Here is a 13,587-nt window from a genome sequence, read left to right on the forward strand (position 1 = left end):
TGCTGTCTAGATAATGCAACTTAATCATGAGAGTGACCACCCACCACCATTTACTGTACAAAATAACTGAATCCAGGGACCTCATATCCAGATAATTCATGATCAGAGGTTGTGCCCACCATCAGGAAGAGGGCATACGCAGGCCTGTGCGCTCTTGGTCAGGAATCATGGCAGCCATGAGAGAATTCTGCTTACCACGTTTTCCTAGGGAGTTGTGCAATTCTAGAAGCTCAAATTCCATCTTTTAGAGCTATTCCCCATTGAAGGTCACAAGCTTGAACTTTACATCACCAAATTTTCTTCGCTTTTTAATTTTACAGGTAAAAAAAAAATACCATATTCGGTTTCCTCCATGCCTTGGTTGTTGTTTTTATTTAGAGAGTCTAACAATAGGCTTTGTAGGCAGGCTTGGAGGTTTTGCATTCTAAATCAGAGATCAATGACCTTGAGGCAAATTACGCTGGGTTTTTATTTGAAATACAAGAGAACAAAAAGGGGAGCAGCTGTGTCAAGGTTCTTCTGTAAGTCCATTTGCCAACATGAGAGGATATTAATCCTCAGAGTTATAAAGTCCATAAGCGATTTTGATTTCTTTTTCTTGCAAAGAGTATGCATACATTAAGAGTTTATGTGATGATTCTCCATCATTATTATATTTTACTAACCTCGAGGGATGTTCTCACCTTCAGCATTTGGCTCTCAGCTTTTTTTCTACAACTTGTTCTGCTATCATTCTTCTGACGTCTATGCTGAGGACTGTTCAGACTACAGTTGGATCAGCTGTATGGCCTCGTAGTCAAAAGTGCAGGACACGGGGCGGGGGGGGGGGCAGGTTGCTTGGATTAGAATCCCCGCTCTGGGACTATCAAAAACTGGTACAACCCAACCGGTTTGCAAGGCCGAAACAGAGACCCAGATGTAGAGAACAAACATATGGACACCAAGTGGGGAAAGCAGGGAGGGCTGGGGGAGAATGAATTGGGAGATTGGGATACCAAATTGTACACTCTAAATATACGCAGTTTATTGTCTGTTGGAAAAAAAAAAAAAGTATCCCCGCTCTGACACCCATAAATCTCTCTGTGCTTTATGTATAAAAGTAATAGAAACTCTTTTTTGGTGGTTGTGAAAGATAAATGAGTATTTATGATACCTGTAAAGTATCTGGGACAGTGTCTAACACATTACAAGCATCATATAAGTGTTTACAGTTATTCTGAGCTTACGTTCACATCCACTTCACTTTTATCTAAATTCCACCCTGGCTCACACTAAACTGACCAAGCCTTATACCATTTCTGAGAAAGGACTTTCGAATTCTTGAATGCAAGAAGACCAGTCTCATCTTAATCTATTCTTGTGTTCTTTCGAACACTGAATTAACTCTTTACCATCTTCTGTTATCAACTTAATATCTTGGAGTTTTCTTAGTTAATTCTTGGAAGTAAATTTCATTTTATTCTCTTCCTGGCCCTCCATCTCCAAATTTAAATTTTTCTCATCTCTATACTGCCAACGCTAACAATCCAAATTTTGTGTTTGTCAAAGAATATTTTCCAATATCGCGCACATTATGATTAAAAAAATAAAACATTCCAGGCAATATGTAAAAGCAGAAAGTAAGAAAAAGCCTCTTCCCAGTGACAGCCACTCTTTGCTTTTAGTCTACATGCCTAAACACAACTCTTACACATTTATATTTACAGACATGTCATCATATGATCTGTGTTTCTGTGAAGGCTGCTTTTTCACTTAATGTGATGTTAGCATCCTTTTATGTGAAATATAAAACTATATCATCATTTTAATTGCGGAACGGTATTTGGCTGTTTAAATGAACTACAATTCATTTAATAATCCTCTATTATTGAGTTGTTTACAATTTCTAACACACACACGTACTTGCACACACACCTTTACACACATCCACAAATCCAGAGTGATCATTCATAGACTATATACGCTATATCTTAGATTCCTCTTCATCTTAGATTATTCGCTGAAAATCAATATTTAGAAGTGAGATTAAAACAAGATTCTACCACATAACACAGGGAACTATATTTAATATCCTGTGATAAGATATAATGAAAAAAGAATACAATAAAATATATATATATACATATCACTGAATCACTTTGCTGTACAGCAGAAATGAACACACTGTAAATCAAGCATACTTCCGTAAAGCTTTTTCAAAAAGAAGTGAGGTTAGTGTAAAGTACCTCCCTAAGATTTTCTATATGTTATCTCATTTTACTAAAACATGACACCAATTCATGATCTGATGACAGAACATGTGAGGGAGGGTGTCGTCTCTTCAGTGCCACCACTGAAAATGGTCATTCGAATTAAGCTGTAATAGTCTTCCTTCTCAACTAAACCTTGTATTTTACCACCTACCTCTCACCTCGCTAAACTTACTAACTTACTAACACCTCTCAAGATGATAAAGACAGCTACAAGTCATGACACAGAAGTGACAGACTGAAGGCTCTTACGTCTTCACAAAGTTTTACATTTACTTTAGACTAAAGAGGGAAAGGACCTAACACCATCACCACATGCACAGGAAGAGAATAAGTCAAATGGTGCAGAGGATTACTGATTTCCACACCTCTCTCAAAACTGTATACCTGGAAGACACGAGAGCACTGAAATGAAATGCTTGCAGTGTATAACACCATAAATATCATGCGCTATTTGATCTGTCAGCATGAGAATTTTCCTGAAAATTTTTATGTCTTTTTTTTTTTTTCACATCTTACTCCTAAAATTTTGGGGGTACTTTTGTGTTCTTTTCAGACCCCTTCTGGGATAGTGGTTTAAAGAATAATTGCCAAAAGGATGATACGATAATATAGTTTTCTGTTGGCGGAGATGGTGAATTTTAACTATCTGCTTCTTTTTGCCTTCATGCAGATTCTTTCAAAATGGGCCTCAAAAAAGAGATGCTTGGAGTGATGTCAGCCAATGGCAAACGAGGGCAGCCCTGAGCGCTCCTTCTAATACACAAATGCGGAATAAAACAGCAGGATCCATGTCCCTGGAGCTCTGGAAACAGTCACAGGTTTACAGCAAACCAAGGAAAGCCCCGTCAACAATAAGATACCTTGAAAATGATAAGGGAGAGTGGTGTCGTTTTCACCTGCCCCAGACCCACCCCTCCCTGAGCAGGGGAAGCCCAGCTCCAGGGCCCCCCTGGAGCCCGAGGGAGGGTGCGGAGGAGGCTTCACTGCCAGCTGTCCTGTGGGGCTGCGCTAACCTGTCTGCGGGACACCTGAAGGGACGAGGCAAGGTGGGTGTCACTGTTTCAACGAATGAACAACTCAGGCTGGAACAGCAGAAGGCACTGTTCATTTAAGCATAATGAGCTCATCACAGACTAAACCAAATCACGTGACAAGAGACAAAGAAGGACATTGTGGGTTAACAAAAGATTCACTACGTTAGGAAGATATAGCAATTATAACAATTATACATTTTAATTAGGTAACAACAGATACATTACATAAAGCAAAAACTGACAGAATTAAAGGGAGAAATGGACCGTTTTACAATAGTGGTGGGAGACTGCAATTCCCCACTTTCAATAATGGACAGAACAAACAGACCAGAAGATTAGTAGGAAATAGAGGACTTTAACACAGTAAGATGACACATGTACAGAACTCTTTACCCACCCAACCACAGCAAAACACACATTCTTCTCAAATGCACAGAGAATCCTTTCCATTGTCTCCATGTACCCACTACTGGCTAATGGCCCACACATAAGCTGCGGTTCCTGAAATTCAACATCATCAGTAAGACTTTGGCATAACAGGATATGGAAGCTACCTAAATGCCCATCGACAGATGTATGGATAAAGAAGATGTGGCACATATATACAGTGAAATATTACTCAGCCATAAAAAGGAACGAAATTGAGTTGTTTGTAGTGATGTGGATGGACCTAGAGTCTGTTATATGAGTGAAGTAAGTGAGAAACAGAAAAACAAATACCATATCCTAACGCATATATATGGAATCTAAAAAAATCAGTACTGATGAACCTAGTGTCAGGGCAGGAATAAAAACACAGACATAGAGAACAGATTTGAGGGCACAGAGGGGGAAGGGGAAGCTGGGACGTAGTGAGAGGGTAGAACTGACATATACACACTACCACATGTAAAATAGATGGCTAGTGGGAAGCTGCTACAGAGCACAGGGAGATCAGCTTGGTGCTTTGTGAGGACCTAGAAGGGTGGGATAGGGAGGGTGGGAAGGAGGCTCAAGAGGGAGGGGGTATGGGGATATATGTACACACACAGCTGATTCATTTTATTGTACAGCAGAAGCTAACACAATATTGTAAAGCAATTATACTCCAATAAAGATGTGAACAAAAAAAAGCCTTGGGCATAAAATTTAAAGTGAGGATATGTCCTGTCTTGATTCTATCATGTCTTTGAAGTCCCACTTATCAAAGTCTGCAGGAAATGATTAAGTGATTATAGGCTTAATTCTATTATCTTACGTGATAAATTCTTTGACATAAAACTACATCAACAACAATGCTACCTATTTAATCAACTGCATCACATTTGGATCTACAAGTCTCCTAAAACAACTTTATTATAACATTTAATAGATAGACATTTCCAAGTCTCTGGGTGGACTTAAAGTTCAGAAAAAGACATTTAGAAAAAGATAAATAGGTATCTTGATAACCAAATCCTATGCATATTCATGCAATAAGAAATTTTCCCAAGGAAAAAAAAAAATGCAGGCTAGTCCTCACCTATCACCAGCTGGCACTATGCTAAAAGGAAATAACTCAGGTTACATTTTCTCCCCCAGATTCAAACTCTGGATTAGCACTCTCTGTTTCAACAAAATGAACACAGTACACCTGCCTTGTGCTGGTCAGAATTCAACGGCAGAGGACAGATTTCACTCCAGCTGGTTTAAACAGAAAGAGATTAATTACAAAATAGTCAATGGCATCCAGAAGTTCTGGGGGTGCTCAAGGGGCAGATGCTGGGCTGTTTCCAGGAACAACTCCAAAAGTCCTGTCCAGATACGCGTGGCCGGGGAGCTTCTGCTCTTCCACTGTCCAGAGCTACCTCTGCTACAGTAGAAAGCCACCTGCAGCACCCAGCTCCAGAACACACTACTTCCCTTTCAATTCATACCATCACATAATCCAGCTCTGAATTCAGAATCCAAGTACCATATGCCATCTGCAAAGGGATCTGCAAACTGCAAAAAATAAATGTTCTTGTTTAAGCCACCCATTCTCTGGCATTTTTGGTAGTGACCTAAACTAAGACAACACGCAAACATGCCATCTCCGAATAAGTAAAATAAGTACAATTTTATTTCTTCCCTCCCAATCTGTATGTCTTTAATTTCCCTTTCTTACCTTATTGCACTGGCTACAACTTCCAACACTACACCGAATAAGAGTAGTAAGAGCAGGCACACTTGCCTCATCCATCACAGGGGAAAAACATTCAGTTTTTCAAAACATATTTCTTCTCAGAATTCAAAATGAACCATAATGTTTCTGGTACGTTTTTGTGTGTGTGTGATTGCTCCTTATCAAGTTGAGAAAGTTCCCCTCTATCACTACTTTTCTGATCATTTTTATCATGAATGGATGTTGAATTTTGTCAAATGCTATTTCCACACTGAGAACATAAGTGATTTTTTTCTTCCTTAGCCTATAAATAGAGTGGATTACATTGATTGATTTTTGAATTTATTGAACCAGTCCTGAATCCCTAGAATAAACTCTCCTTTGTCATGCTGTATAATTCATTTTAGGTAATGGTGATTTCTAATTGCTAATATTATATTAATGATTTGTACAAATACATTCATATAGATTTTGGTCTACAGTTGTTTCTGTGTGTGCTTGTTTTTGTACTATATCTGTCTGGTTTTAGTATTAGGATAAAGATAGCTTCATAAACAATTTGTAAATGATTCACTCTTCTAATTTCTGGAAGAGACTGTGTGGAATTGGAGCCAATTACTCTTTAAAGTTCTGGTAGAATTCTCCAGAGAAAACCATCTGAACTGAGGATTTCTTTCTTGAGGTTTTCATTTGTCTGTTGTTTGTTTTAAGTTAGGAATTCAAATTCCCTAATTGATGTAATAGGACTATTCAAATGATTTACTTTATATTGAGTGGATTGTGGTAATTTGAGGGTTTTGTTTGTCTGTTTGTTTGTTTTTAAGGAATTGACTTATGTTACTTATCTTTTCAGATTTATATGTGTAGAATTGTAGTATCCCTTACTTTCCTATTGGTGTATACAGGTCTGTTTCATTCTTATATTGGCAATCTTCTATTTTTCTTTGACAGTTTTGCTAAACATTTGTTAATTTTATTGAATTTTCCAAAGAATCAGCTTTGTTCATTCATTTTCTGAATGTTTTTATTTTTAAATTTTATTCACATCTGCTTGTCTTTCTTTCTTCCCTTGTTTGTTTTGTTTTGCTCTTCCTTTTTTTTTGTTATTGAGGGGGGAGCTTAGATTACTGATCTGAAACTTGTTCTTTGTTCTAATGCATGCATTTAGTGCTATAAATTTTCTCCTTTATGCTGCTTTAGAATGATGATTTTTTTTATAGGACCGCACAGTTTCTTTTCTTTTTTTTTTTCAAATATTTATTTATTTATTCTATTTTTGGCTGCCTCAGTCTGTGTTGCTGCAGGTGGGCTCTTTGTTGTGGTGCAGGGGCATCTCTCTAGCCGTGGCTCGTGGGCTCAGTAGTTGTGGTGCACAGGCTTAGTTGCTCCAAGGCATGTGGGATCTTAGTTACCCGCCCAGGGGTCTAACCCATGTCCCCCGCACTGGAAGGCAGATTCTCAACCACTGGACCTCCAGGGAAGTCGCCAGCATGATGATTTTTGATACATTTTATTTTCATTTCAATCAGTTCATTATATATATATAATTATATTTTATTATTTTAACATTTAATTAAATATTAAATAAAATTAAATAATTAAAATATTTAACATTTTAATATATATATTTAATTTTCCTTGAGGCTTTCTCCATCCTTGGATTATTGTGAAGCAGATAGTTTAGTTTCCAAGTGTTCGGGAAGTTTCTTCTCATCTCACTGTTACTGATTCCTAATTTTATCTTCTTGTTGTCAGAGAACATACACTGTATGATTTTAATTCTTTTAAATTTGTTCAGCCATGTTCGGTGACCTAAGATATAATATATATTGGTATTTATTCACTGGGCATTTTAAAAGAACATGCAGTTCTTGAGGGGCTTGTATTAATGTGCGTTAGAGCCTTTGGCTGATGATGTTGGATTCTTCTACATCCTTGCTGACTCTGTCTCTAGTTTCACCCACTGTTTATAGAGAATGTTTAATTATCTAAATATAATAGTAGATTTACCTATTTCTCCTTTCATTTTTGTCAGTTTTTGCTTTACGTATTTTGAATCTTTGTTGTTTGATGGGTACACATTTCGGATTGGTGGACTGACTCATCATTATCTAATGTTTCTTTCTGTATCTGGTGATTTTCTTTGTTCTGAAGTCTGCTTTATCTGGTGTTAATATAGCCATTTTTGCTTTTTTTAATTAATGTTTTTATGATATACCTTTTTTCAGTCCTTTTACTTTCAAACTACCAATATTATAAGTGAATTTCTTCTGCACAGGGTGGTCATGATTTTTGATCCACTCTACCATCTATGTCTTTTAATTGACATATTTAGACCACTTACAAATTTGGAAAACAACAGAAAGCTAGAGATTAAAGAAGCTGAGCAAACTCTAAACAAGAAATCCACAGCAAGACAAACCACAGACAAGCTTCTGAAACTAAAGAGAACTATTATTTACCTTTTTTCCAAAAGTAATTCATTTGTTTATTGGTTATCTATTTTAAATATAGCAGTATGTACATATCGATCCCAAACTCTCAGTCTATCCAGTCTATTATTTACTTTTTAAATTTTAATTTTCATGTCATCTTCTCTAGGAATAACCCCAAGTCACTGTCCCCATCACAGACTAAAAGATGAGATATTATTCCCAAGGGCTTCCTTCTAACCCTGACCATTCCTTAATATGACTCTTTCATCAATTAGAAATGACTGAAGTTCTAAAAATCAGAATATGTGACTGATATTTTATTAAGTTACAATGACTTCTTTCTCATGCATAAAAATACAGAGTTGCTTAGCAGTTTCAGTGTTGATGCAAATCTCAGTTATGGCAGAGATTCTGGTCAGCGTTTTGGCAATGATCTTGGCCGCTGCCCTAGCTGCACAATGGCTGCTGTAGTTGTGGTTTTTATATCTTTAGATTATCACTTCGAACTTACAGAAAGAGATGGCCAGAAAAAAAGGAATTTCTTTTTATTGGGAGGAAAATATTTTCCAAAACAGCCTTTCATCAGGTTCTGACCAGTAACTCATCTCGCTTCCAGGGAGATTGTCAAGCAAGTTTTTTTTTGTTTGTTTCTTTTTTCCAGCCTTATTATGGGCAGTGACAAGACAAAGGTTTGAGAACGGCATTTGGAAAGCCAGGCAAGAGTCAGCCACAAGCCTAATGATGCTACATTTATTTTTATTCAGTAATTTCTCCTGCACATCAAACTTTCTTGAAGACATATATTAAGTACTTATTATGTAGTTTTTGAATAAATTTATAACAAGTATCTGAACATCAATAAAATATTCCTGTCATCTATGGAATGATTCTAGGCCAGACAATGTTAAACCTAAAATATTAAAATATAATATTTCACTTATCCTTAAGAGGTGTGAATTATCATTTTTGTTTTTTGTAACTGAGGCTGAGTGAAGTTCATTAACTTATCCAAGGTTAAAGAGACACTAATGGAGAAGTCTCCATTGAACACAGATATATGTGTTTGCAAAGGCACTTTTACTCCAGAACATTCATTCTGCCCCCAGAGCCCAGCATAGGACCTGCAGCATAGAAAGCCCTGCTATGATTAGTGAATAAGTGGAAGTGGAGTAAAAGTCAGGCATGGATTTTGATAAAAATCAAAGGACAGAATGAATACAGAGCATTTATTTCTGCCTGATTACATTCTGTCCTCTTGTTTACTATTTCATTTCCCACCATCACAGTCATATCTTATTTATTCTAAAATAATTTTATCATGCATTCCAGTCAATTCAACATGTTTCTTACTTTTCTTCTCTCTCCCTAGTCCGTACAGTTAATAAGTGCAAGGGTAACGTAAAGAGTATTCTTGGTTGGTGATTTTTAGGTAGAGATGAAGGAGATCTTATTTTTAGAGTGTCTGCAGCCTTGATCCAATTCTAACTTCTATCCCAACTGCTCTCCCATTAAACGTGACCGGTTTTAGTTTCAAATGTGGATGATACAGTCAGTCAACTGGTTCTGGTTTTAAAGCACTTAACCTAATAATGTGTCTTCATAAGAGAAATGAGATCCCTCTCTTTCATTTATTGGTATGTTTGGAGTCATTCAGTGTATGTTAAAATAATCAAAATTATAAATTAGTTAATATGTAATTTCAATTTGCTTACATTTGGGGATATGCATTTACAGCATGGCCATCCAAAGTAGGGAAATCACAAAACATTCTTTAATATCCATCCGCAATCAAAATGATTTGAGTATTACCCTTCTTCAATTTATTCTGAAACAACAGTCTAACTTGACTGAGAAGCATAATTTCCTCTCCCTTGAGACCAGTGATCCTCACTATGGTCCCCTCTCACTCGTGTCTAGCACTTTCCAGGAAGAGTTCGGAGGTGCTAACCGGCATCACTGTCTCCACGCATAACCTTTTAATAACATTTTTTGGAAGCCCAAGCCGCTTTACATTGATAAATGCAAAATAACTGTCTTTCCTCTCTAGAGCATCATTGAACTACTGGCTCTGTTTTCCATTCTCTCCTTACTAAAAAAAAAAAAAAAAAAAAAAAAAAAAATGGATGTAGCTCTACTCAGTGATATTTAAGCCCTTATAGGAGCTCACTCATGCCAAGTACAAATGTGTTCATGTTTTATACATGTTAAATGGCAACCAGCGCACAGCCTCCCAAAGCTCCTTAGGCTGTGATCCATCACCCTCACTCCTCAGAGCATCTCTATCGTCCTGGGATGAGCCATCGCCTGACTGATGGGGACTCCCTCACTCGCTCCTCCCCCGCCCCCTTTCCTTCAGAGAAGCAGTGCTTCTTACAGAGCCCACAGCTCCATTAATCCTGCTCAGAATGCCACTGCCTCCCAGAGGCACAGATCCACTCTCCTGAAACCTTTCTCCTCCCTCCTCTTCTGACATTTTCCCAGTTCCTTATTTTATTTCCTTTTGTTCTTTTCCCCTTTCATTCATCTTATAGATGAGTGAAACCAAAACATCTCTAAACCTTGCTAAATGATAAAGATATCCTAATGATAAAATCTCATGTAAAAAGCTAAAATGAATGAAATAAAATATTACACACTACAAAACTAACCTTATCAACCTCTGACTTTAGAAATCAAAATGTTCAAAAGTAATTGCAGTGTAAGTATGACCTACTTGAATTCAAATACCAAATCAGTGATACACACACCCCAACATTCATGGCAGGACTATTCACAATAGCTAAGACATGGAAGCAACCTAAGTGTCCACTGACAGATGAATGGATAAAGAAAATGTAGTGCATATATACAATGGAATACTACTCAGCCATAAAAAAGAAATGAAATAATGCCATTTGCAGCAACATGGATGGACCTAGAGATTATCATACTAAGTGAAGTAAGCCAGACAGAAAAAGACAAATATATGATATCACTTATATGTGGGCTCTAAAAAAATGATATAAAGGAACTTATTTACAAAACAGAAATAGACTCACAGTCATAGAAAACAAACTTAAGGTTATCAAAGGGGAAAGGGGGTATAGGGATAAATTAGGAATCTGGGATTAGCAGATACAAATTAAAACAGATAATATAGGTAAATGGCAAGGATGTATGCACAGCACAGGGAGCTCTACTCAGTATCTTGTAATAACCTATGATGGAAAAGAACCTGAAAAAGAACTGAATCACCGTGCTATACATTTGAAACTAATACAACACTGTAAATTAACCATACTCCAATTAAAAAATACAATTTGTCAAAATGGAAAAAATAACAAATTCCTGAATACAAGAAGAAAAGTAAAACGATGTTAAAGTTAGTGTAGTAAAGTTTTAGTTTTAGGACAGCTTTAGCTTTGAAATAAGCCCTGGAATATCATCAGCATTTTACCAAGAATTAAAGCATTTGTAACAATATTAGAACTCAGCGAGTGAAATTAGGTATTTGCTAACACTTGGCTATGCCACTGTGAGACAGTAAAACTTGAACAATTCATTTAACCTGAGAATCCTGATCTATAAAAAGATGAGGTTGTAAGACATAATCTCCCTTGTCCTTTTAAACTACTAGACATTAAATCTTTTGCAATTTTAAAACTATACTCCTAAACAATAACACTATTTCATTGCAAAGATATTTGTGTGTATGTGTGTATATATGTAATAAATACACATGTGCTTTTAATAATTCAAGATCATTGTTCTTTCTAAATTCAGAAATTAAGTTTGCATCAATACACTTTAAAAGAAGACCGTTAAAAATATACATTCCAATGGAAAACAAAACGACAGAATTTGAGTTCATTCCATTATATTCTTGGAACATGTAAACATTCACCTTGAGTCTAAATGGTTGAAATAAATAGCAATGATTTTTCCTCGTGGGACAGGTGCTGGATTATTCTGTATAGTGTACCTGGTTCTGACTGTTCGTTAAAGGTATCTATGTACTTCCAAGTTTGCATCCACTCATTTCGACCACAGCAAATGATATTCAGGTTGAAATGTAAGAACAGTATAATGAGGAAAAATTAATTCAAAGGAAAGAAGAAAAAATTATAAGGAAGCAGACTGTGGCTGATGGTAAATTGTTAATTTATTCACAAATCTTGCTTCATATGTTTGCATATTAAACATGCTAAACACAGCTACTGGGAGACATACCTCCTTATTTCCATTACACAACCTGTTTTTAATAATATGCCTTGGAAATGACTGCTTATTGCTTTGTTTATTCACCAACATTTGCATCTATGTACGACTCTCTCTGCACTCCGACACTGTCTAGCTTCTTGAGACGATACTCAGAGTCCAGGAGGGGATATTAATTTATCCTTACGAGGATGTGTAACTGTCGAACAGAAAATGTCTGTCTAGTCTAAATTAGAGGGATTATGCTTAATTTATATGCTTCATTTCTCAAGGAGCAAGGAGAATTTATCTTTTTTTTTAAATCCATTTTATTTTTATTTTTAGAACTTTTATTGAGATACAGTTAACAGACAATAAACTGCATATATTTAGAGTGTACTATTTGGTATCCCAATCTCCCAATTCATTCCCCCCCAATCCTCCCCGCTTTCCCCACTTGGTGTCCACATGTTTGTTCTCTACATCTGGGTCTCTATTTCTGCCTTGCAAACCGGCTGATTTGTACCATTTTTCCATACCCTGCATATATGTGTTAATATACGATATTTGTTTTTCTCTTTCTGACTAACTTCACTCTGTATGACAGTTTCTAGGTCCACCCATGTCTCTACAAATGTCCCAGTTTCATTGCCTTTACAGCTGAGTAATATTCCATTGTATATATATACCACAGCTTCTTTAGCCATTCATCTGTAGATGGACATTTAGGTTGCTTCCATGTCCTGGCTATTGTAAACAGTGCTGCAATGAACATTGTCGTGCATGTGTCTTTTTGCATTATGGTGTTCCCTGGGTATATGCCCAGCAGTGGGATTGCTGGGTCATATGGTAACTCTATTTTTAGTTTTGCAAGGAACCTCCATACTGTTCTCCATAGTGGCTGTATCAATTTACATTCCCACCAACAGTGCAAGAGCGTTCCCTTTTCTCCACACCCTCTCCAGCATTTACTGTTTGTAGATTTTCTGGTGATGCCCATTCTGACCGGTGTGAGGTGATACCTCATTGTCGTTTTGATGTGCATTTCTCTAATAATTAGTGATGCTGAGCAGCTTTTCATGTGCCTCTTGGCCATCCATATGTCTTCTTTGGAGAAATGGCTATTTAGGTCTTCTGCCCATTTTTTGATTGGGTTGCTTGTTTTTTTGATATTGAGCTGGATGAACTGTTTATATATTTTGGAGATTAATCCTTTGTCTGTTGATTCATTTGCAAATATTTTCTCCCATTCTGAGGGTTGTCTTTTCATCTTGCTTATAGTTTCCTTTGCTGTGCAGAAGCTTTGAAGTTTCATTAGGTCCCACTTATTTATTTTTGTTTTTATTTCCATTACTCGAGGGGGTGGATCAAGAAAGATCTTGCTGTGATTTACATTGAAGAGTGTTCTTCCTATGTTTTCCTCTAGGAGTTTTATAGTGTCTGGCCTTACATTTAGGTCTTTAATCCATTTGGAGTTTATTTTTGTGTATGGTGTTAGGGAGTGTTCTAATTTCATTCTTTTACAGGTAGCTGTCCAGTTTTCCCAGCACCACTTATTGAAGAGGCTG

Source organism: Hippopotamus amphibius, chromosome 10, assembly GCF_030028045.1.
Source record: "Hippopotamus amphibius kiboko isolate mHipAmp2 chromosome 10, mHipAmp2.hap2, whole genome shotgun sequence".
Classification (NCBI taxonomy): Eukaryota; Metazoa; Chordata; class Mammalia; order Artiodactyla; family Hippopotamidae; genus Hippopotamus; species Hippopotamus amphibius.